The sequence below is a fragment of the Bos taurus genome, chromosome 16 (genome assembly GCF_002263795.3).
Source record: "Bos taurus isolate L1 Dominette 01449 registration number 42190680 breed Hereford chromosome 16, ARS-UCD2.0, whole genome shotgun sequence".
Classification (NCBI taxonomy): domain Eukaryota; kingdom Metazoa; phylum Chordata; class Mammalia; order Artiodactyla; family Bovidae; genus Bos; species Bos taurus.
In genome coordinates this window covers 28,473,953-28,498,328 of record NC_037343.1, presented here as the reverse complement: position 1 = coordinate 28,498,328, position 24,376 = coordinate 28,473,953, and the positions used below count along the sequence as shown (strand labels likewise).

At 45.8% G+C, this 24,376-nt stretch overlaps 1 long non-coding RNA gene across 1 annotated transcript; it reads right to left on the bottom strand.

The window, feature by feature from the left end:
• Window positions 1–4,044: 4,044 nt before the first annotated feature.
• Window positions 4,045–12,323, bottom strand: LOC132342449 (uncharacterized). The gene is made up of 2 exons (XR_009490830.1): window positions 10,617–12,323; window positions 4,045–7,103 (listed from the first exon to the last, which is right to left on the bottom strand). It is a non-coding gene; the product is annotated as an uncharacterized lncRNA (long non-coding RNA).
• Window positions 12,324–24,376: the final 12,053 nt, after the last annotated feature.

Below are 24,376 nucleotides of genomic sequence, written 5' to 3'. Positions count from 1 at the left end.
ACACGCCTGAGTGACCACGCATGCAATACAATACAATGGCCAAGTAACATTCCTAGGTGCAGGTGTGACACTGTGCTTGTCCCCTCACTGGATGATGAACTGGACAACAAAGAATTATTTCCACTTTTTGGCTGTGACAAATAATGCGTCTATGAAATTTGTGTACAAGTTTTTGTGTGGACATATGTGTTCATTTCTCTGTATACCTAGGGGTCATATTCTATGTTTAAATTTTTGAAACTGCCTAACTATTTTCTGGGGAGAAGGCAATAGCACCCCACTCCAGTACTCTTGCCTGGAAAATCACATGGACGGAGGAGCCTGGTGGGCTGCAGTCCATAGGGTCGCTAGGAGTCGGACACGACTGAGCGACTTCACTTTCACTTTTCACTTTCATGCGTTGGAGAAGGAAATGGCAACCCACTCCAGTGTTCTTGCCTGGAGAATCCCAGGGATGGGGGAGCCTGGTGGGCTGCCATCTATAGGGTCTCACAGAGTCGGACACGACTGAAGCGACTTAGCAGCAGCAGCAGCAGCAACGATTTTCCGAAGTGGCTACACCATTCTGCAGTCCTCTCAGCAGTACATGAGGGTTCCACTTTCTCCACACGATTGCCAACATTTGTTACTCCCTCTCTCTCTTTTATCTTAGATTTTATCTTAGATTTATCTTTTATCTTAGATTTATCTTTTATTTTATCTTTTTTAGATATATTAGATATATATTTTTTTTAGATTTTAAATCTTTTATCTTAGATTTATCTTTTATTTTATCTTTTATTTTATTTTATCTTATTTTATCTCTCCATCTTAGTGCTTGTGAAGTGGTATTTCATTGTGGCTTTGATTTGCATTTCTCTGGTGTCTACTGATGTTGAGAATCTTTCTCATGTGTTTGTAGACCATTTGTATATCTTCTTGTGGGAAGTATCTATTCAGATCTCTCACCCATTTTTAATTTGGATTATTTAACTCTTTATTATTGAATTATAAAAGGTCTTTATGTATTCTAAAAATGAGTCCATTATCAGATATTTGATTTGCAAAACTCTCTTCTGTTCCATGGGTTGTTTTTGCACTTTTTTTTTTTTGATGTGGACCATTTTTTAAAAAGTCTTTATTGAATTTGTTACAATATTGCTTTTGTTCTATGTTTTGGCTTTTTGATCAGGAGGCATGTGGGGTCTTAGCTACCCAAACAGGCATTGAACCCACATCCTCTAAATTGGAATGAGAAGTCTTAACCACTGGATAGCCAGGGAAGTCCCCTCACTTTCTTGATAGTGTCCTTTAATGTCCTTTAAAAGACACAAAAGTTTTTCATTTTGATGGATTATGCCAATTTAGCTATGTTTTCCCTTTGGTTGTATGTGGTTTTGGTGTCGTATCTAAGAAACTATCAGCTAATCCAATGTCACAAAATTTATGCTGCTATTTTCTGCTAAAAGATTTATAGTTTTAGTTCTTGCATTTGGGTTTTCAAGTCCATGTTGAGCTGATTTTTGAATATGAAGTAGAGGTTCAACTTCATTATCCTGCATGTGGAGATACAATTGTCTCAGCATCATTTATTGCAGAGTGTTCTTTCTCTGCTGAATTGTCTTGGCATTCTTGTCAAAAGTCAACTGAGTGTAAATGTGGTTGCTTATTTCTGGACTTAATTTTCTTCCCCTGATCTAAATTCTTATCCTTGTGCTATCTTATTTTTAAAAAATTTTTTAATTTATTCTAACTGGAGGATAATTACTTTATAATATTGTGATGGTTTTTGCCATACATCGACATGAATCAGCCATGGTTATCTTCTTTATCACAGTTTTGATGACTTACAAAGACTAAGTTTTTTTTTTTACTTTTCATTTTGTATTGGGGTATAGATGATTAACAATGTTGTGATGGTTTCCAGTGAACAGGGAAGGGATTCAGGCAAACAAATGTATCCATTCTCCCCCAAACTCTGCTCCCATCCAGGCTGCCACATAACATTGAGCAGAGTTCCATGTGATATACAGTAGGTCTTTATGAATTATCCATTTTAAATATAGTGGTGTGTACATGACCTTCCCCAACTCCCTAACTATCCCTTTCCCCCATCTTTCCTCCCAACAACCATAAGTTCATTCTCTAGGTCTATGAGTCTCTACAAAGAGTAAGTTAAAATCAAAAAGTATGAGTCCCCCACATTTGTACTTTTTCAAGATAATTTGGGCTACTCTGAGTGCTTTGAGTAAAGACAGTGATAAACTGGGCTACTCTTTTGCTTAAAGATCTTTTCTAGTTCCCTCTAAGACTGTGTGGCATTTGTCACAGTGTTGCTGGTTTCCCGAGCCTCCCTCGGAGGAGTGGGCTGTGTGGGGGAACCAACAGGACGACCACAGCTGTGCTCCTCTCCTTGTGTCTCCATCACTCCTGCCGAAAGGGTGGCTAAGTGACGAGTACTTGTTTTTGTATTTTTTCTGTTTTTCTCCTTTTTATTATTTGATTAATTTTATTTTTGACTGCACTGAGTCCTCGTTGCGGTGTGTGGGCTTCTCGTTGCAGTGATTTCTCTTGCTGTGGACAACAAGCATCAGGAGTTGTGGTTTGTGGGCTTAGCTTCTCCACGGCACGTGGGATCTTCCCAGACGAGGGATGGAAGCCGTGTCCCCTGCATTGGCAGGCAGATTCTCAACCACTGGAGCACCAGGGAAGTCCCAAGTCTCAAGGATTTGAATCGCATTTGGGAAGAGTCATGAGGTTGATAGTCTGTGTGGTCTTGGGGCGCCCCAGGTCCTTAACGCAAGCGCACTTCCGGAGCACGGTGAGAACTTGCGCATGGGCCTCATCTTACAGGCAGGCACCATGAGCACCTGTCAGGTGCTGGCCAGACAAACAGTCCTTGCTCTCGTGGAGTTCTCACCCCGGGGAAGGGAAAGGCCAGGAATGAGCAGGATAACGTGAGATCCTGTTAAAATAACAGGAACGTCCTGGAGAGCACTGGAAGGGCAACTGAAAGGTCAGGTGCTGAGATAAGATGACACTTCAGTTAAGATCTGAATGACCAGACGGGGTCTCCTTTAGGAAGCTTTGCTAGCGTGACCCCTCCCCAGCCAGCCCTGGGCGTAGTCAGCACATAAGGGTGTCCTAAGCTGACTTGTCACTTCCTCTGCCAAGAAGGACTACTTTTATTTTAGTTGTGTTCCTTTTATGGTCTCCTGCTTGTAGATGTCTTCATGATGCAACTTTGTTTTATTAGGGCTCACCAAGAGGAAGGGCCGTCATTCACTGTTTCACTAGAACACACATTCCCTGAGGGTAGAGGTGCTCTGTTTGTTCCCATCTGTGTTTCCAATCTCCCAAACAAGTTCTCAGTATATATATATATATATATATATTTTTTTTTTCTAATTTATGACCACACTGCATGGCATGTGGGATCTTAGTTCCCTGACTAGGGATCGAACCCATGCACCCTGCATTGAAGCATGAAGTCTTAAGCACTGGGCTGCCAGGGAAGTATCTTAAGTAAATACATGTTGATTCAACTGACAGCTCCATCAACCGCTGCCAAATCTAGTTATTGACTCTGACTCCCAACATCTGTTAAAGTAAAGAAACACCCCTGTGTGTGATGAAGCGCTGCTGATTTCTGGTGGGTGTTTTGTTTGGTCCAAACTTTAGACTGTGTGGGACATTTCTAAATGTGGGGCAGGTTGGGGTAACTTCTTTTCCTATGAAGTCCTGTGTTCTTTTGTGCACAGTATATAGTGGTTAATGAGAGTGAACCTTTGTTTGGGGGATTTGCTATACGTCAGGAGCTGTGCCAAGAGCTTAGTGCATCACCCATTTTAATCTTTATAACAAGCCATATGAGGTAAGCGCTATCATTATCCCCATCTCACAGATGAGGAAATGAGGCGTGGACTTTTCCAAGGTCACATACCTCAATACAGGAAACATGTCTCTGAAACCAATGTTCTTGCCCACTGTGCTATAGTCCTCCCTGAAATAAATAACGATGTTTGGGCCAATAGATTCTGCAGGGGAAATGCGGCCAGACATATATTCTGTGAAATTGGTTTTCATTTTTTAATTGTGGTAAAACAAATAAAATTTACCATTTTAAGTGTACAGTTCAATGGCATTAAGCATATTGACATTGTTGTGTAACCATCATCACCATCATCACACATTTCATCTCACACTGAAAGTGCATCCTCTCTAAACAACTCCCCTTCCCCTCCCCAGGCCTCTGGCAACCAGCATTCTGCCTTCTGACTCTATGAACTTGACTGGGTACCTCGTGTAAGTGGAATCACACAGGCGTTGTCCCTATGTGTCTGGCTTATTTTGCCTGGCCTGATGTCCTCAAGGTCCATGCATGCTGAAGCATGTGTCAGAAGCTCCTTCCTTTTTAAGGCTGAATCCTATTCCATTGTACGTATAGACAGTTTTTGTACTTCCATCCATCCTTCCAGGGACACTGGTTGTCTCCACCTTTGAGCTGTTGGGAATAATGCTTCTGTGTACATGAGCGTAAGAAGCATGTTTCTACTGAATTGACTAAGAAAGGAGAGGCCTCATGGGTTCCGGTCAGTGGGGATCCCAGGGGCTGAGCCGATGGGGAGGCAGCCCTGTCACCCCACCTCAGCTTGCAGCCTGGCTCCTCTGGCGTCCGCCACCGCCCGTGATCATCCTGTCAGGCATCTGCCTCTCCCCCAGCTTCTGGTTTTTTCCATCCTTCCCTGCATCCTTCCCCTGGAAGGAGGACCCCAGTTACCCTCTGGAGGAGCACACCTCCCCCACTCCTAGATCATGAACTTCAGGTGAGGGAGTTGAATCCAGTTTGTCCCTGAGGACAAATACTGGATTTTATTGTCTCATTCCACTGCTCTACTTTCCACCTTCTGGCACCTGAAAGCCCCTGTTCTCCTGGAATCCAGGCAGAGGGGAGCCCCGGCAGTGCACGGATGCTAAAAGAGTGTCAGCACAGGATCTGGACTCTTGATGCCGAGAGGTATCAGCTCCAGGGCTTCCTAGTGGCGGCTGCAATTCTAGCGCCAGGCCCAGCACTGCCCCCATCCCCAAGAGGTGCCATTCAAAGAAGACTAAGAGATCTGTTTACACTCCATCTGAGCTGCTCTTGTTTCCTTTCCTGATCTCTCTCTCTCTTTTTTTTTTTCGTCTTCTCTTCTCTCCAGAACATCTCCGATAGGTGGGGACCAAGTAAAGGGAGTTTGAACATTTCTGACAGGCAGAGTTCTTAGAAACTTAAAAAAAAAAAATTTAAACAAAAGTTCCAAAAACATACTGTTCTGCCTTAACAAAGGAGTCTGTCAGATGCGGATCTCCAGAAATTCACCAGGTTAACTTCCTCAACGCTGGCGTAGCTAAGAGGCAGGGGACTGGCTGCAAAGGGGCACTACTCCAGGAAGGGAGACTTTGCTCTCTCCGCACCTGCTGTTCAAAGGCCATCTTGTTACACCACCACTGTGTCTGTCCTTGTGAAGAAAGGGCAGCAAGTTGCACCCCCTTGCCACCCCAGGGCAGTCTGTTCAACATTTGGGGGGCACCTGTTATGCGCCATACCCTTGCTCTAGGGCTAGGAAAGCAGACAAACTCCCCGCCTTGCAGGAGCAGTTCTAGCCCAGAAAAGCTGATGAATGTAAAAGGAGTGACACCAGGAGAAAGGGCTCTGGAGAAAAGGAAAGGAAATGTGTGGTGCTGGGGGACTGTCATTTTCAACAGAGTGGTCCAAAGAGACCTCACTGGGAAGAGGACACTGGGGCAAGACCTGAAGGAGAGAAGGACGCTGTGCTGGCGAATGTTCTAGCAGAAAAGGCAGCATGTACAAAGGCCCTGAGATGGAAGCCAACAGCGAGGATGCCAGGGTGGCTGGAGCCAAGTGAGCCTGGGGCGTGTGGCAGGGGATGAGGCCAGTGGAGGGTGTGGGGGTGGCTTTGTGTATCACTGTGAAAGAAGGGAAGCCACCGGAAGGTTTAAAACAGATCACTGACAAGACCTCAAGTTTCAAGAAGAGAAAATCAGTTGGTGGCTGTGTAGAAAGCAGCCCATGGGCAAAGGCAGATGCAGGGTACCACTTAGGAGGCTGTTACAATAATTCAGGCAAGAGATGGCAGCAGGGAGGGTATCAGTGGTCAGATTCTGGTGTGCAGCATTTCGGAGGTAAAGCTACCAGGATTTCCTGACAGGTTAGATGTTTGAACACGGAGTATAAAAGTATGAAAGAGCCTGGGATTAGATTTCAACAAGCCTGGCTCTAGTTCTGGCTCTGCCTCTTGCTAGCTGTGAGACAGGATAAGCAAACCAGCCCCTTAGATCTCAGCTTCCTTATTTGTAAAAAGGAAGTGAGAAATATCTGCCCCTTTACCGGTGGGACAGGTCTTTTTTTTTTTTGAGAAGATCAAAGGAGAAACGTGGGTGACCTCTCACTGTAAGCTACAGAGTGCAATGAAAATAGAGAGGTCATTTATTCACCTGCTGTTGAGTTTCTGCAACAAACAAACAAACAAACAAAACCAACCCTGATGATTAGTTTTCTCAACACGGAGAGAGCATTTCTCTCCATCAGCAGAGTTTCTTATCTGGGGGAGGGGCTGCCAGAGGGATCAGCCTCCTCTCTCTGCCTTCCCTCTGGGTGCTGGTATGCTTGGGTTGGGGACTGTCCCCTCCCTATAATCTGCCAGAGGTGCCACAGACAACTGTGTAGGTTGTGCCCTGTCTGAGGGCTCCCGGGTGAGATGTGGTGGTATAGACATCCAGCCTGTGTGGGTCCTGCTTCAGACCTTGTACCCTGATGGGGGGCTGCATCTTCCGGGAATGTTCTTCATTTTGTTTAATTTTTTTCTCGAATGTGCACAGTACAGCTGCTGCTGCTTTTAAGTTGCTTCAGTTGTGTTTGACTCTTTGTGACCCTCCACGTTCCAGGCTCCTCTGTCCATGGGATTCCTTAGGCAAGGATACTGGAGTGGGTTGCCCTCTTCCAGGGGATCTTCCCAATCAGGGATCGAACCTTCATCTTTCAGTTCTCCTGCATTGGCAGGCGGCTCCTTTACCACTAGCACCACCTGGGAAGTCCAGCATAAGACAGAGGACCAGACTACCTGAAAGAAAGTGAAGTCACTCAATTATGTCCAACTCTTGGAGACCCCATAGACTGTAGCCTAGCAGGCTCCTCCATCCATGGGATTTTTCCAGGCAAGTGTACTGGAGTGGGTAGCCATTTCCTTCTCCAGGAGATTTTCCTGACCCAGGGATTGAACCCTGGTCTCCTGCATTGCAGGCAGATTCTTTAACAGTCTGAGCTACCAGGAAAGCTCCACCCTTCCCTGGTAGGGACCAATAAAGTAATTTCCTTTTGTGTGTGTGTGTGTGTGTGTGTGTGTAGGTAAGCCACATTTTTTCTTTTTGCAATTTGCTGCAAAAGTCCTTATTGTACAGACAGTTCAGAGAGGGCCTCTGCCCATTAGCGATGTTGCAGAGTGAGGTTACATGGGCCACTGTGACCTTCACCTGATATAAAGCACAAGGCTTTGGCTGCTACCACTGGTAAAGCTGGAGTTGCAGTGGATAATGGTGAGGAATGAGAATAAGGATCAGCAGCTTGTCCTGCCTCGGGAGGGGGTGGGCTGGCGGGTCACATGCAGGGACTGCCTCCTAAGATGCCTGGGGCTCCTCCTGGGCCATCAGCCTTCCCTGGCACCTGGCTTGCACTCCCTGCCTCCCTGACTCCCTCTCTCTGTGCCCTCTGCTCTCTTTCCGCCTTTTCTACCCCTCCTGAAATCCTGCCAATCCCTCAAGGCCCACCTCGAATACCACCTGCCCTTGTCACCCCACTGGCGTGTCCCCAGCCCATGAGTCCTCTCCCTGTGGCGGGGACAGCACTGCATAACCGGGAGGCCAGGCTCGCTGGAGGCAGGAGGGCTGCGTCCTGGCTCTGCAGCCTTCCAACTGCATGAACTTGGGCACGCCACTCCACCTCTGTGAATCTGACTGTCCTCATCTGTAAATTGTGAAGGATACTCTACCTTGAGACTATAGACAACGAAGGACCCGGATGTAAGGCCCCAGAAGGGTAACAAGATTCCTGGAAAGGCAGGGGGCAGGTAGAGAGTCCCAAGTCACCTGCTCACAGAGCTCGGTGCTCTAGCTTGGGAAGCAGCTGTGCAGGGATTCCCGCAGGCTCCTCCTCCCCTAGAGTCCTCTGTGGGCCTAGGCAGGATGGAGACAGGTCCAGGTGAGATGGGTATGCTGTGCCCTGAGCTGTACATGCTCGGCGGTAGGGCACTTGCACCCCACCTTCCCTCTCGCCTCCTGACCTCACTCGAGAGGGCAGATTCCGCAGGGGACAAGGGTGGATTCTTCCTCATCCTGTGAGCTGGTGAGCCCAGCCCTGGAGGTGGCCTACAGGTGGCTCTTTAGTTGGATTGAAAAAGTGGAGTGTTTTCCCTCCCTATCAAAAAATAAAAAAGCAATAAAGTCGAAGATGGAGGAGTAGAAGGAGGTGCATTGGGAATAAGGAATCTTAGCCACTAGACCACCAAGGAAGTCCTGGTGATGTTTTGAATACTGGGTCGAAGCCCCATTATTGTGGGTACTGTTTCGAATCCTTGGATAAGAAAGGAAAGGACAGACTGGCCAGTTGTGACTGCCTGCCGCTTCACCCTGGTGTGTGCTCAGGTCCAGACCAGCCGCTAATCTGAGGAGGGAGGTCAGGGCCAGACCAGAGGCCAGCAGACAAGGGAGGGGCAGTGGAGATGCCCCACAGCCCTAGGAAGACCCTGGGTCCTGGGAGGGCAGGGATTAGGGTCCCCCTGGAGGAAATGGCATCCCACTCCAGTATTCTTGCCTGGAGAATCCCACGGACAGAGGAGTCCATGGGGTCACAAGGAGTTGGACACTATTGAAGCAACTTAGCACGCAAACACGGAGGAGACTCAGTGGAGGTGGTGTGGAAATGGGGTGATGAGGAATGAAGGAAAAGCAGAGAGGGCGGAGAGAGGAAAGGGGCCTCTCCCTGTTCTAAACACCAAGCCCAGTAGGAATCCTTCCAAGTTCTGTTCCGGCCCCTCCGTTCAGGGGGCTGCTTGCAGGATGCCCTCCCACTGCTCGCTGAGTCAGACTCCGACGTCCCCCTCTGGGCCCCACTTCCTCTCCCATCGCCCTGCTGCTGGGCCTCGCATAGGGTGTTGTCCTTAATGAGTCTCTGCAAGACCCCCGAGCCCCTTCTCCACGTCCTGGGGTGGGTACCCTTTGTTGTGGGCTGACCACCATGCCAGGCACTGTGCAGATGGGCCCCCATGCAGTGCCGCAGGGGTGCCAACTATATCATTTTCTTTCTGGCAACATTTTGGATCATTACAAGTGTCTTTGAAAAGCAACCTTTTAATTATAGGATGAGTGCTGCCCATGGGAAGGGGCGTTTCCCAACTGCTCCAGGAACAACTTGGCAGGAGGCATTTCCAAGGGAAGCACAGAGCAACCAGGGCCTGTGGCTGTGACAGACCCGGTGTCTGTCCAGACAGGAGCCTAGGCCCAAAAGAGGGGCTCCCAGGGGAAGAGCAAGGGCCCCTGAGGCAAACGCCCCCTTGCTCACCAGTTCCCTTGCATCCAAACCTCCCCGCCCCCAAGAAGTCCCTTTGGCCATAAGCCAAAGGTTGGGAGGGCTTCCCAGGTGGCGCTAGTGGTAAAGAACCCACGTGCCAATGCAGGAGACTTAAGAGACGCGGTTTCAATCCCTGGGTTGGAAAGACCCTTTGGAGGAGGGCATGGCAACCCACTCCAGTACTCATCCCTGGAGAGGACAGAGGAGCCTGGCAGGCTACAGTCCATAGGGTCACACAGAGTCAAACATGACTGAAGTGTTTGAGCACTCATGCTAAGACATGAGTTGGGAAACTCATGGGAACTAAATGTTGGGAACTAGGGTCTCTGAAGACATAGTGCCCTCCCCGTGAATCAGAATATTCTCTCCACTCCATACAAAATGGCACTGTCTTCCTGGAGCTCTGGGGCTGATGTGTTTTGACATGTGCTAACCTAGCCATCAATGGCTTTCCTGCGTGTCTCAGGCCTGCCCCCCCGCGCCCCACCCCAACCTCTTCTCTTTGTTTTCAGAAACCAAACAGAGCCAGGCAGGCCAAAACCAGGAGGGGGGCTTCCGGGAAACATCTGGGGCGGCCGGGCAGACATGAGCTGTGACCCTGGCTCACTGAAGAACTCTGTGTGGCCTTCAGAGGCTAGCCCACTCCCAATCCCTGAGAACTCCACCTCCTGGGGTTTTCCCTGAGCTGGCTGACTCCCTGTCCTGGGAGTCGGGTGTTTATATTAATATCCCAAATGCTAATTAAGATCAAAGTGACTCTGCTGTTCACCTGGGGGATAGAAGTCTGGACAGGTGACACAGCCTCTGCCAGCCCTCCACGGACCCCAGCCTGTGAGAGCTTCTCACTGGGAACCATCAGCATCATAGTCGGCCTTGGGGGTGCGCTTGGAAACTAGTTAAAAGTGTATGATGAGAAACTTGGGAGCAACTCAGTTAACAGATGATACTCAGATGTTTCCTCAAACAAGCGTGGTAGAACCACTCCCAGTCTCCATTGTTTAGTCTCATTTACCTGCTGAGCCAGGTGCTGCGGGGGGCAGGCAGAGGGCCCAAGGGAGGCTGTTCTCTCTCCCTCTTGATGGTCCGTGAGATTTTGGAAGCCAGTGAGGTTCACCCTGCCTGTGTCCTCAGAATGCCTTCGATGTGACTGTCATAGAGTATATCTCTTGTGGCTCCATCATGATGTTCCATTCCATCAAACTTCAGTATTTTTATCCTTAATTGGCATGTCCTCACTGAAACTCTGTGGTCTCTTCTCAAGCAATTTTCCAGCAACAAAGTTTTCCTGGCTAGCCGGTAAGCAGTACTTTTTAAGCATTTGGGTTGGCATGGATCTAGGTGGCAATTTCGACCATCTGTGAGATTACCTGACAGGTTTTCAAGATCAAGCAGATCCACAGGCTTAAACAGGCAGGTTGTACCCTGAAATGCACGTGGGGAGGGGCTGGGGTACCCATGTTTCCTCCATTCCTATAACCACTGCTCCATGTGCTTTTCATTCCAGTCAAACCATAGGGAGAACTTAGTTTTTACAGAAAAGCAAACTATTAAAAAAAAAATCAAATTGCATTCTTGTAAACACTCTTCCAACTATGCTGTTCTGAGGACAGGGTTACATTTCGGTGACTCTTTGCAAAGGTTTATGGTTTTACCAGCTGCCAGGACCTGGGTGCTTCTTGGGAGGATAAAGGCTGGCTCCACTCCTAAGGTGCCGACGGTAAAGGCTCCACTTTGCTGCCAACTTCGACCCATCAGCCTCCTCTAAGACAAGCTTCCGGATTTTCATGTTGCAACACACTCCAAACCGCAGAGGTTATGACTTCTCTGTTTCTTCTTTCCTGAACCACCAGGCAGGGCAGCAAGCCCTGCCCACTTCCTGCTCACGTGTTGGGTCTGCAACGACCTTTTACTCCAGAATGTGAAGTCAAAAGCAAGCGCGGAACAATAGCCAGGCGACTCTGTGAGGCAGACACTCCAGCCTGGGCGCTGACTCAGGATTGCCTTAACTTCAGAACAAACTGCAATTAGTTATGTAACAAATCCCAACCAGTCTCACAAACTCCAGACTTTAGAATGCAATATGGATTAACTCTACGCTTAGGCATAAAGATGTTGATTTTCTATCTCTTGCATTTCTTTTTTTCTCCTGGGGGTGTAGCTGAGGCTCCGAGGGGAGCTGTAAGAGAAGGAACTTCTGATAGGAGCAGACAAGGAGAGTTTGAAGGCTGGATTTTGTGACATCAAATAGCCCTGCAGGGGGCTGGGTGTTTGTTGTTACAGAGAGCACAGCCTGAAAAGACAGCTGTGCCAAACAGCAGGCAACTGATTGGGTGTGTTCAGCGCACTGTGCACAGCCCTTTTTGTTGTTTAGCTGCTAAGTTGTGTCTTACTCTTTGGAGCCCCATGGACTGTAGACCTCCAGACTCCTCTGTCTATGGGATTTCCCTGGCAACAGTACTGGAGTGGGTTGCCATTTCCTTCTCCAGGGGCTCTTCCCATCTCAGGGATCAGACCTAACTTTCCTGCATTGGCAGGTGGATTCTTTATCACTGAGCCACCAAGGAAGCCCATGCACAGCTCCAGTTGCCAGCAAACAGGGCAGATAACGAGATCACATGACAAGTCCTAGCTTTCCTGGAGCCTACAGTTCATGAGCCAACACCCACACATCAAGCCACCACCCTCACTGGGTATATAATTACTGGTTTTAAGGGGTGGAACAGACTTACCACCAAGGACATCTTGTTTCCTGTCCCGAATCTCTGGAGACCAGTTGGGATTTCAGCCGCTCTTGGCTGGCCTCTCTTGGCCCCTCATAAGTCACCATGGGCTCCAAGTTAGGCAGCCTTTGTCTCTCTTCCCAGCTGTGCCACTTACTCCCTGTGTCAACCTGGCAAGCCAGAGAACCCCTTTTCCAGTTTCTTCACCTGCAATATGGGTATACCATTTCCCCCTTCACAGGATTTTTGGAAGGATTAATAGAGCTATGTGCACACAAGATGCTGGCACCTAGCAGAGTTTTAATGAGTGTTAGGTAGATCTCGTACGTATCTTTGTAGTCCCAGACATTGGCTGGCCTGTGGTGAGCTGCTGCATTTCTGTGTGCAGGACAGAGGGTGGGTCCAAGCACTGACCTAACTCCACACATTTCCTTATTCTTTTCTTGCCTCCTGTATGTCCTTTAAATTAATCATGCCTGGATATACAACCCCCACCCCCACTGCTGAACACATGTGTGGGTGACCTTGCCCTCAGCTAGCATTCTGTCACCTTCCTCCCCTCATGCAGTAAGGGTACCGCATGCTAAGGGGCAGCACCACTGGACCGTGACTTGGGCAGACCCCGAGGGTCTGGAAACTCTCTGAGCTGGTAGGACCATGTCACTATAGCAACCACAGAGAAAATGTAGTGGCACATTCTCTTTCTCTGGTCTTCTCATTCTTTCCTGCCCGTTTTTGTTCCACGTGTGTGTGTGTGTTTTCATCTTTTGTTTATCCATTCAAAAAACCATGGACCCGTACCATGGCTAGGACACAAAGACTACTAAGATGATGAAACAGTGCCCATCCTCAGTTTGGAGTGAGAAGTCAGCAAACACATCATGCTGAGTGACATGTGATGGAACCAGTTATGAGTGAAGGACATGTAGCATTAAGTCTTTGTTAGCTAAGACAAGCGGAGAAGGCAATGGCACCCCACGCCAGTACTCTTGCCTGGAAAATCCCATGGATGGAGGAGCCTGGTGGGCTGTAGTCCATGGGGTCGCTAAGAGTCAGACACGACTGAGCGACTTCACTTTCACTTTTTCACTTTCATGCATTGGAGAAGGAAAGGGCAACCCACTCCAGTGTTCTTGCCTGGAGAATCCCAGGGACGGGGGAGCCTGGTGGGCTGCCGTCTATGGGGTCACACAGAGTCGGACACGACAGAAGTGACTTAGCAGCAGCAGCAGCAGCAGCTAAGACAAGCCCTTCTGCTGGCTGCGCTGGGTCACATCTCCACCTGACCACCCTCCATCTCCACCTGACAGCCCTCCATTTACACCTGACAGCCCTTCATCTATACTTGACAGCCCTCCAAGGGCTCTGGCCAGTCTAGGCCGGGGACTGTCTGCAGTGCTTCCCCAAATATCTTTAAAAAAAAACCATTTTATTATTTATTTACTCAGTTAATTTTTGGCTACACTGAGCCTTCATGGCTGCAAGAGGGCTTTCTCTAGTGCAGCGAGAGGGGGCCGTTCTCTAGTTGCGGTGCATGGACTTCTCACTGCAGTGCCTTCTCTAGTTGCGGTGCACGGGCTTCTCACTGCAGTGCCTTCTCTAGTTGCGGTGCATGGACTTCTCACTGCAGTGCCTTCTCTAGTTGCGGTGCATGGACTTCTCACTGCAGTGCCTTCTCTAGTTGCGGTGCATGGACTTCTCACTGCAGTGCCTTCTCTAGTTGCGGTGCACGGGCTTCTCACTGCAGTGACTTCTCTTGCTGTGGGGCACAGGCTCTAGGGAGCACGGGCTTTAGTAGTTGTGGCGCACACCTACAGCTTGCCCTGAGGCAAGTGGAGTTTTCCCAGACCAGAGATCGAACCCATGTTCCCTGCACTGGCAGGCGGGTTCTTAACCACTGGACCATCAGAGAAGTCCCCAAGAGCATCTTGACAGAGCGCCCTTTCCTCCACCTTGGGACCAAGATGGAATCTTCAGGCCCTGGTCATGCTGGAGTGATTCTCATGTGATTTAAGCCTGTTTTGTTCTTCCTATTTAGAAACTTCAAACAGGCAACAAAGGGAGTCAGATATTTTTTTATTCTCTCTGAACTCTAGTGCATAACAAGTTGAAAGCTTTCCAGCCCCTTTGCTTTCGGTTTCATCTGTCCATAGCGACAAGGCTCTAGAAGGGTTCCTAGACTGTGCACCACCTACCCATGCCAAGAATGGCACAGACAATCCAGACTTCTGTCTTGAAAGTGCCCCTGGCAGCCCATCCATTTCTAGCTACTTTTTAAACATCTTCTGCTCCATCCTCTTGGTTTGAGGATTATAAATTGACCTCTTCTTGGAAGAAAGAAGCAGAATTCTCCCCTGCCACAGCTGGTTGAGGCAGAGCCAGTAGAGGGAGCTCAGGGAGGTCATTAATTATTAACTAAGTGTATCCAGAATTTCTAACATTTGGCACATGGACAACAGGAGCGAACATTGAAAATAATCCAAATCTTACCGAAAAGGAGTGAAACTTGTCATGAAACACTCCTGAGCCTGTGGCCAGATGACAAAGAAAGTTCACAGTGCCATGGGCATCGATGGGCACGTGATTTTCAGGAGTGCTCAGTTGGATTGCTGAACCTGGGACGTGCCATGCCCCAGGCTAGCCCTATTCTACTAGAGGCGAGTACTTTCCTCAGTGGACACCAACCTGTGGGTAAGATCTCAAAGGCATTGGTGTGAATTCAGGGAGTATTCCTTGCTAAATCTACCTAAAGGTAGAAGACGTGGCAGCTGCTATGGAAAACTGCACAAAGGTTCCTGAAAAAATTTAACAGAATTACCATATGATCCAGTAATTTTACTTCTGGATATGTGTATGTGTGCTAAGTCGCTTCAGTCGTGTCCGACTCTTTGCGACCCCATGGACGGTAGCCCACCAGGATCCTCTGTCCCTGGGATTCTCCAGGCAAAATACTGGAGTGGGTTGCCATGCCCTCCTCCAGGGGATCTTCCCGAACCGAGGATCAAATGCATGTCTCTTAAGCCTCCTGCATTGGCAGGTGGGTTCTTTACCACTAGTACCACCTGGGAATCCCAAAACTTAAAGTAGGAAGTCGTATATGTCTATACCCAAATTCAGAGCAGAAATATTCACAATAGCCAAAAGATGGAAGCAACTCAGGAGTCCACTGATGAGTGAATGGGTAAACAAAGTTTGGTATATACATACAATGGAAAATCATTCAATCTTAAAAAGGTAACCAGTTCTGACATATGCTATAATGTGGATGAGCCTTAAGGACATTATTCTAAGTGAAATAAGCCAGTCACAAAAGGACACATACTTTGTGAATCCACTTATATGAGGTATATGCTGCTGCTAAGTCACTTCAGTCATATCTGACTCTGTGCGACCCCATAGACGGCAGCCCACCAGGCTCCCCTGTCCCTGGGATTCTCCAGGCAAGAACACTGGAGTGGGTTGCCATTTCCTTCTCCAATGCATGAAAGTGAAAAGTGAAAGTGAAGTTGCTCAGTCGTGTCTGACCCTCAGCGACTCCATGGACTGCAGCCTACCAGGCTCCTCCACCCATGGGATTTTCCAGGCAAGAGTACTGGATGGGGTGCCACTGCCTTCTCCAATGAGGTATATAGAATAGACAAATTAATGGAGACAGAAAGTAGAATGATGGTTATAAGGGACTGGAGAGGGGGGAAATAATTATTTAATGGAAACAGAGTTTCCATTTGGGAAGATGAAAAAAAGTTCTGGAGACTGAGAGAGTTAACTTAGGGAGGTTGATAAGGAGTCCAAGCCTAAGGCGCCTTTAAGGAGGAGGTAAACGTTCCTTCTTTTTCACATTCTTTTGCCTTAGACAACTGGGCCTTGTAGGCAGCAGTATCTTTTATTCAAGGACATACTTTTTTTGAGCTTTGGATGAATGTTATGGGAGAAGGCCTGGGTAAAACTTCCACAGCCTTGAGCTTTGGGTTAACCTGTTCCTTTTGGCTAATCTCGTGCTGATGTCATCCCTGGATGTGTGTTACAGGAAAGGGTCTGGGCGAAATTCTCACAGCCTTGAGGTATTTTTTATCTATTCTCAGCAGCTAGTCAAGAAGTATATAAGGCTTAATCTAGCGAGGTGGATACTCTCCGTCCTCCTTCTGATGTCTATGCCAGAAGCTTTTTCTGTCACTTTCACTTTAAATAAAATCTACACAAAGCACAGAGTGACTGAGACTGTCTTCGGTCCTGGAGTTAAATCTTCTTCAGAGACCATGAATACAGCAGCATCGTTCACCATAAGTTATCAAGCTGAACAGTGATGATGGGTGTACAGTAATGTGAAGGTACTTAATGCCATTGAACCGCACACTTAAAAGTGGTTAAGAGGAAACATTTTATGTTATATGCATTTTACCACATTAGAAAAAGGAGCAAAAAACGGTAGTACTTATAAATATTACTGATTATTATTAGTGAGCAAAGGATTTTCAAAGTAACTGGCAGAATTTATACTTCCCTTTGGATATAATAAGAAATAAGAATTCCCTAATTTGACTATGACTTGAGAACATTAAGAAGGGCATCCCATTAAATTCATGCTCGGCACTCTGGGACTTTTTCACAGGCATATACATTGTCTAGTAGGCATATGGGAAGCAAAAGTATGTTTAAAACACAGACCATTAAGAGAAATGAACATAAAGGGATCTGAGTAGCCTGCTTTGGCCAGTGGGAGGTGATTCCCAGAAAAATGGGAGCATCTCCCCTCTGTTCAGAATGGGTGTCTTGCCCTTGATTTATGGAAAGGCCAGGAGAATGAACACAAAGAACATCACAGAAAGTAAAACAGGGAAAAGAAGAAGTGGAAATTAAAATAAAAAAGCTGTATATTTGTAGAAATGACATTTTTGATGGGTGCTGCTACAATGCTATTTGGAAGATTAATGCTATAGGAGGGCTTCCCTTGTGGCTCAGCTGGTAAAGAATCCACCTACAATGTGGGAGACCTGGGTTCGAACCCTGGGTTGGAAAGATCCACTGGAGAAGGGAAAGGCTACCCACTCCAGTATTCTGGCCTGGAGAAATCCAAGGGGTCACAAAGAGTCAGACAAGACTGAATGACTTTCACTTCCACTTCCAATGCTATGGGAAGGCTTATAATCTTGTACTTTTGTTACTTTACAAATGGGATGATTCTGAATGGTCCAAGGTAAACCTTTCTTTTTTACATTACATAGTCAAAAGGTTATATTACTGAGATTTCAGAAATCTAAGTATGTAATAACTGTACTCATATAGGCAAAAATGGCATTTTCTTTCATAATATGACTTACCCTGGAGAAGACTCAGAGTTCAGAGTACCACGACTTACTTTGCTACATAGAGGTGGTTGTCTCTGTGATCAGTCTTTTGTATCAAACATAAATAAGCAAAGAAATGTCTTAAGTAACTTAGTATGATGATGCATTTTTTTTCTGCCAAACTACTCATGTTAAATAATATTTAGAGTTCTTGAATGGCTATTCAGGCTGTCTCTGCACAGTTTTCAAATACATCTATGTTGCAATTACATTTCATCCATTTTTTTAATGTGGACCATTTTTAAAGTCTTTATTGAACTTGTTACAACATTACTTCTGTTTTACATTTTGATTTTTTTGGGGGGAAGGCTTGAGGCTTGTGGGATCTTAGCTCCCCTGCTGCTGCTACTGCTGCTAAGTCACTTCAGTCGTGTCTGACTCTGTGTGACCCCATAGACGGCAGCCCACCAGGCTCCCCTGTCCCTGGGATTCTCCAGGCAAGAACACTGGAGTGGGTTGCCATTTCCTTCTCCACTTAGCTCCCTTACCAGGGATTAAACCTACACCCAAAGCATTGGAAGGTGAAGTCTTAACCCCTGAACCACCAGGGAAGTCCCCTGTTTTAATAGACATAATAGTTAGATATATAATTAGTCATTTATGCAGATGTGTGTTCTGAATAAAATAATACACTATTGTACTTCAAATAGGCTTTAGGTTGTGCAATCAACAGGATGCACTTGCTTAAGTAAAATCAAGAAATTTAAAACAATTCTGAAAATCTGATTTTAAACATTCATCTCAGGTATTTTATATCATCTCCCTCAAACTTTCAAAAAAATATTTACTTATCAGTATTTGGCCGTGGAGGGTGTCTAGTTGTGGTACAGGAGCTCTAGAGTGGGTGGATGGGCTTAGTTGCCCTGTGGGCATGTGGGTGGGATCTAGTTCCCCAACCAGGGATGGAACCCACATCCCCTGCATTGGAAGGCTGATTCTTACCCACAGGACTACCAGGGAAGTCCCCCTCAAACATGTTTTAAACAGATTTAATTGCGCTGGCTGTGTGCTGTGCTTAGTCGCTCAGCCATGTCCGACTCTTTGCGACCCCATAGACTGTAGCCCACCAGGCTCCTCTGTCCATGGGATTCTCCAGGCAAGAATACTGGAGTGGGTAGCCACTCCCATCTCCAGGGGATTTTTCCGACCCAGGGATCAAAACTGGGTCTCCTGCATTGCAGGAGTACAACGAGTACAGTGATACTTAGAAAAGAAAAGGAAAAAAAATTACAGGGGTAAAGTGAATCTTCTAAGACAGCCTCTAGGGGGAAAGGCATTCAGGCAAACCTGCAGAATTAGGGCATAGGAATCGAGAGTTGAGGAGGAAAGGATCAAAAGTGGAGGCGAGGGCGTTTGCATGCCAGGTGTGCTCAGAGGCGCAGTCACAAAGGTTTTGTGTCTTCAAAAGGTAGACAAAAAGCCCATGAGCTGTATTCTGATCAGCCTGAGAAGCCTCCAGCTGATTCAACAGTGGGGGCAGGTAACAATCAGAAGTTAATGGCTAGGAGAACCAGGAGACTGCCCCAGGAACCAGAGGGGCTCAGGCAGAAGAAAGGGTGGACGCTTTGGAATCTTTAGATCTGGATTAGAATTTTCACTCCAGCACTTATTTGCTGGATGTGCCTTGGCATGTTTGTCGACCTGAGTCTATTTCTTTATCCTAAAGATGGGCATAATGATAACTATTTCATTGAGTTGATTTGAGTCATAAATAAGATAAGGAGGGGACTTCCCTGATGGTCCAATGGTTAAGAATCTGCAATACAATCTTACAATACGGGGGACTCCAGTTTGATCCCTGGTCAGAAACTAATATCCCACATGCTGTGGAGCTACTGAGCCCACACACTACGACTAGAGAGTCCGTGCACCACAGTGAAAGATCTGTATGATGCAATGAAGATCCCATGTGCTCTAACTAAGACCCGAGGCAGACAAATTAAAAAAAAAAAAAAAAGGATAAGGAATGGAAGTGCTGTCCGCACTGCAAGTTCTCATTAGACATTAGTCCCCTCTCCATAATATCCGTTTCTCCACCACCCAGATGCCAACTGCAGGTGCCCCCCACTTTTCCTAAGGGGTGTGGAGCAGTTTTAGTGATAAGGCCGGAGCAATCACTGAAGAGAAGTGTAAGTGTTGGACATTAGCGTTGATGAGCTCAGGCTTAGTTTGGCCCGTAGTGAAGCAACGTGGCAATTACATATAACACAAACAAATACACTCTGTCCCACCCTGGAGCCCCCAGTCTGCCCCAGAGAGACTCTGGGTGGGAGGTGGGGGTGGAAGGCTGCCCTCAGGGATTTACAGTTTAGCCACTGTGCCAGCACAAACCATTTGTCTGGGTTATGTCTAAACCCCATGTGAAGTATCCAATAGGTTCTTAATAGAAACATATTCTGGATTAAGACGGATAAGGGCTCAGAGATCGAGACCAGGGCAGAGGGAAGAATGGTCAGCAGAGTGAGTATTGGTGCCTGGGGGCAAGGGAGACACGGAGGGGAGGGCAGTCGAGTTGTGCTTCTAAGGCAGAAAGCTCTCTCATCTACCCGGCTTAATGGGAACAGTTTGTGCCAGTGAAACCTCCATTGCCTCTTCCCTTTACCCAGCCTCAGAAGAATCTCAGTTACTAGCCCAAGAGGGAGAGAATTTGCTTAGTCTAGCTTTTGGAGAAACATAGATGACACATAATTTCATAATTAGCTAACCAGTCATTTCTTTAATGGGGTGAGACACAAAGAGAAATTAAATACAATTCCTGCCTTTCAGGATGCCCATCACACAGCAAGGCAGTGACAGGCATATGTGGCAGTGCCATGCAGGCAGAGAGATGGGGGAAGCTTTGCTGAGGATGAGCAAGAAGCCCATTCTTGGAAAAAGGGAGAAGGCATTCAAGCAATGTGACCATGGCCCCATCAGAAATTTTGTAGAAATGGAGGGTGAAGTGGGTGGGAAAGTTCAGATAGGCATAAAAAGGAACAGAGGAAGCCCACCTTGGGGCAAAGATCTATGAGGGCAAGAGTTTCTGAAGCCCTTTCCTATATGTCATGCTATGGAGTATGAAGTTTTTTTGTGCAGAAAAATAATTCAGGACCCCCAACATACCCATGTAAATTTTATGCTAATTAAAAAAAGTTATTAATCAGCAAATGTTAAAAACAAAATGTTTTAATAATAATTACTTTCTGAACAAAGGATCTTTAAATTTTAAGATTAAATCTGGGACTTCCCTGATGGTCCAGTGGCTAAGACTCTGTGCTCCCATGCAGAGGGCCCGGGTCCTATTGTGAGTCAAGGAAATAGATCCCATGTGCTGTAACTAACAGTTCAAATGCAGCAACTAAGGATCTCATGTGCTGCAATGAAGATCAAAGATCCTGCATGCTGCAACTAAGAGCTGGTGCAGCCAAATAAGTAATTAAATGTTAAAAAAATTAAATCCGGTGAGTGGGTTAGATTTTTCACTTAGAATAGTATAGACCAAAAGACTGAGGATACAGCAGTCTTATATTTAATAAACTAGCACTACAGGAGGATTCCAAGGATTAGATACTTAGATAAAAAACAAAAATGCATTAAAAATGTATTGACACATATGCTATTGAAGACACCAGTTAATCTATACTATGAAAGTGAAAGTGTTAGTTGCTCAGCTGTGTCTGCCTCTTTGCAACCCCATGGACTGTAGCCTGTCAGGCTCCTCTGTCCATGGGATTCTCCAGGCAAGAATACTGGAGTGGGATCTCTTCTCCAGGGGATCTTTCCAACCCAAGGATTGAACCTGGGTCTCCTGCATTGCAGGTGAGTTCTCTATTGTCTGAGCCATGAAGGAAGCCAATCTATGCTAAAGGAGGATTCAAAGGACTTAGATTAAAAAAACAACAAATGCATCAAAAAGGTATTGACACATATGCTATTGAAAACACCAGTTAATCTATTTACAATTGATTAAAAATGCTGACCATGAACTTGAAATAAAGCTGTAATAAGAGCTGTTGGCTGCTATACCTTTCAATATGTATTAGGTTGGTATGAAAGTAATGGCAGTTTTGGATCGTGAATTTTAAATCATTATAACTAGGCTTAAACACATCTTTGTTATTCAAAATAGGAATCATTACAATCAACACATTTTTGCCAACAAGAAATAAGTTTATTTCTGTAGCATAAAAAATACATACTTTCGGATTTGACGAACTCTTAGAAAAAGCATTTTCTGCCTCCTGCTGGTTGTGGGAGCATTTTCTCTGCAAAAAGCTGTCGAGATCCTTGAAGAAGTGATAGTAAGTTGGCAAGAGGTCAGGTGAATATGGCAGAGGAACAAGGTAAAACTCTATAGCACAGTTCGTTCAATTTTTGAAGCACTGGTTGTGCAACTTGCGACTGGACGTTGTCATGGAGAACTGGGCCCATTCTGTTGACCAATGCCAGCTGCAGGCATTTCAGTTTTTGATACATCTTGTGGATTTGCCAAGCATACTTCAGATGTAATGGTTTCACTGGGATTCAGAAATCTGTAGTGGATAAAACTGGTAGCAGATCACCAAACAGTGACCCCTGACCACTTTTTGGTGCAAGTTTGGCTCTGGAACTTCTCAGTCCAGCCACTGAGCTGGTCGTTGCCAGCTGTTGTATAAAATCCACTTTCGTCTCATGTCACAATTAGAAGGAGAAATGGTTTGCTGTTGTTGTGTAGAATAAGAGAAGATGACACACCAAAATGACAATTTTTTTGATTTTTGGTCAGCTCATGAGGCACCCACTTAATGAGCTTTCTTACCTTTCCAATTTACTTCAAATGCCAAATGACTGTAGAATGGTCAAGGTTGAGTTCTTTGGCAACGTCTCGTGTAGTTGTGAGAGGATCAGCTTCAGTGATCCTCTCATTTGGTCACTGTCAACTTCTGATGACTGGCCACTGAGCTGCTCATCTTTAAGACTCCATTTCCTTTGTAAAATTTCTTGAATCACTGCTGTGCTGCACGTTTGTTAGCAGTTCCTGGGCCCAATGCGTTGTTGATGTTGAGAGTTTTCTCCACTGCTTTACAACCCTAACCCCAATCCTAACCCTAACCCATTTTGAACTCAAACAAGAAAATTGCTTGAGTTTGCTTTTTGTCTAACATCATTTCCCTAGCCTAAAATAAATATAAATAAATAGCAAGTAATGTCATTAGCAAAGAAGCATAAAGCAAGAATTGTGCATTAAAATGATGTATAACATAACCACATTTAAGAATGTATTCCAATATCAAACAGCAAAGTTCAACAATGCAAAACCACAATTACTTTTGCACCGACCTAATATAATTGGATTTAATCCTCACAATCACCTTGTAGAGCAGGTACACTTATTATCCCCACTTTACAGATGAGGGAATCATGACTTTGAGAACTGGCTAGGGGAAGACTGAAAGTGAGTGTTAGAACTGAAATTCACACTGATTCACAGGGCCCAGTGATGTCTTGAGGGTCAAGTGAAATAAATAAATGAAGATACAAAAAGTCCTTAGAGCAGCAGGAGGCAGAGGACAGAACTTAATAAATAAAACTAGTTACTATGATTATTATACCAACTCCTGCCTCTTCTTTTCTTTCTCACTAGCCTTACCTCTTTTAAATCCTTCCACTGAAGCTGAAGATAGCAGTATACTTGGGTCCATGTACTGAAAGTCTCTCCTTCTGGCCTCTGATAGTTAAATATTAAAAAAAGTGGGGGATAAGTAAGTGTTGCAAATATACATAAATGTAAGTTCTTCAAATAAAAATGAAAGAAAAAATTGTGTCAAGACCAACCTAATTATTTCATCATGCTAATCACGAACTCCATAGCTATGTGAATACAAGCCAATCAGGTCAAACAACATTGGTAAAAATGTGTTTTCAAATAAAATAAAAAAAATAATAAAGTGAAATGGAAAATAGCAAAAAAAACACAAAACAAAACACATGTATTTTTATCAGACAACTCTTGGGATTCTTTTACTTTATGAAAGAAGGCTTTCTGCAGCTCACAGTGCATAAGAGTTTGTTATAAACAGTACCAAATGAGTCCAGCTGTACTTCTTCATGCCATGGGAAATTGTACCCAGATCTGTATCCTGAAAGACATGTGTCAGACCTGATACCCCAGATCCTCTGGGAAGCAGAGCCAAATAATGGGCACATTAGAAGACATCACATTTCTTGTATTTCATATCTAAGCCTTCCTGGCCCCACGTACGTCTTTTGGCTGCTTTAGTGGCAGTGCTGATTGGCTTTTCTTCTCCACTACTCAGTGGGAACAGGGACTGTGCCACTCGTAGCCACTGGTTATGCTTTAATCTTTTTTTTTTGGTTGAGCCTTTCATTTGGGATGTTAGTTCCCAGATCAGGGATCGAATCCATGTCCGCTGCATAGGGAGCTTGGCGTCTACCACTAAACTGCCAGGGAAATACCAGTGCCAAGGTACGGCTCTTGAAGTGACTATATATTTTCTGAAAATCCACAACTGGCTAACTGTGGATGACAAATGTCTGAGAACTAAACTGGGAAATTCACCACTCATTCAACACTGGATGTGGAAGACAGAGAAAGCTCAATGTGTTATTTGTTTTTTACTTTTTTTGTAGTTGTAAACCTGGGTGTTTTGTAGTTGTAACTGAGAATATGAGCAGTCTTGCACCGGAAGCTGGGCTATAAATGGTAAAGTCCACTTATTATAATTTAA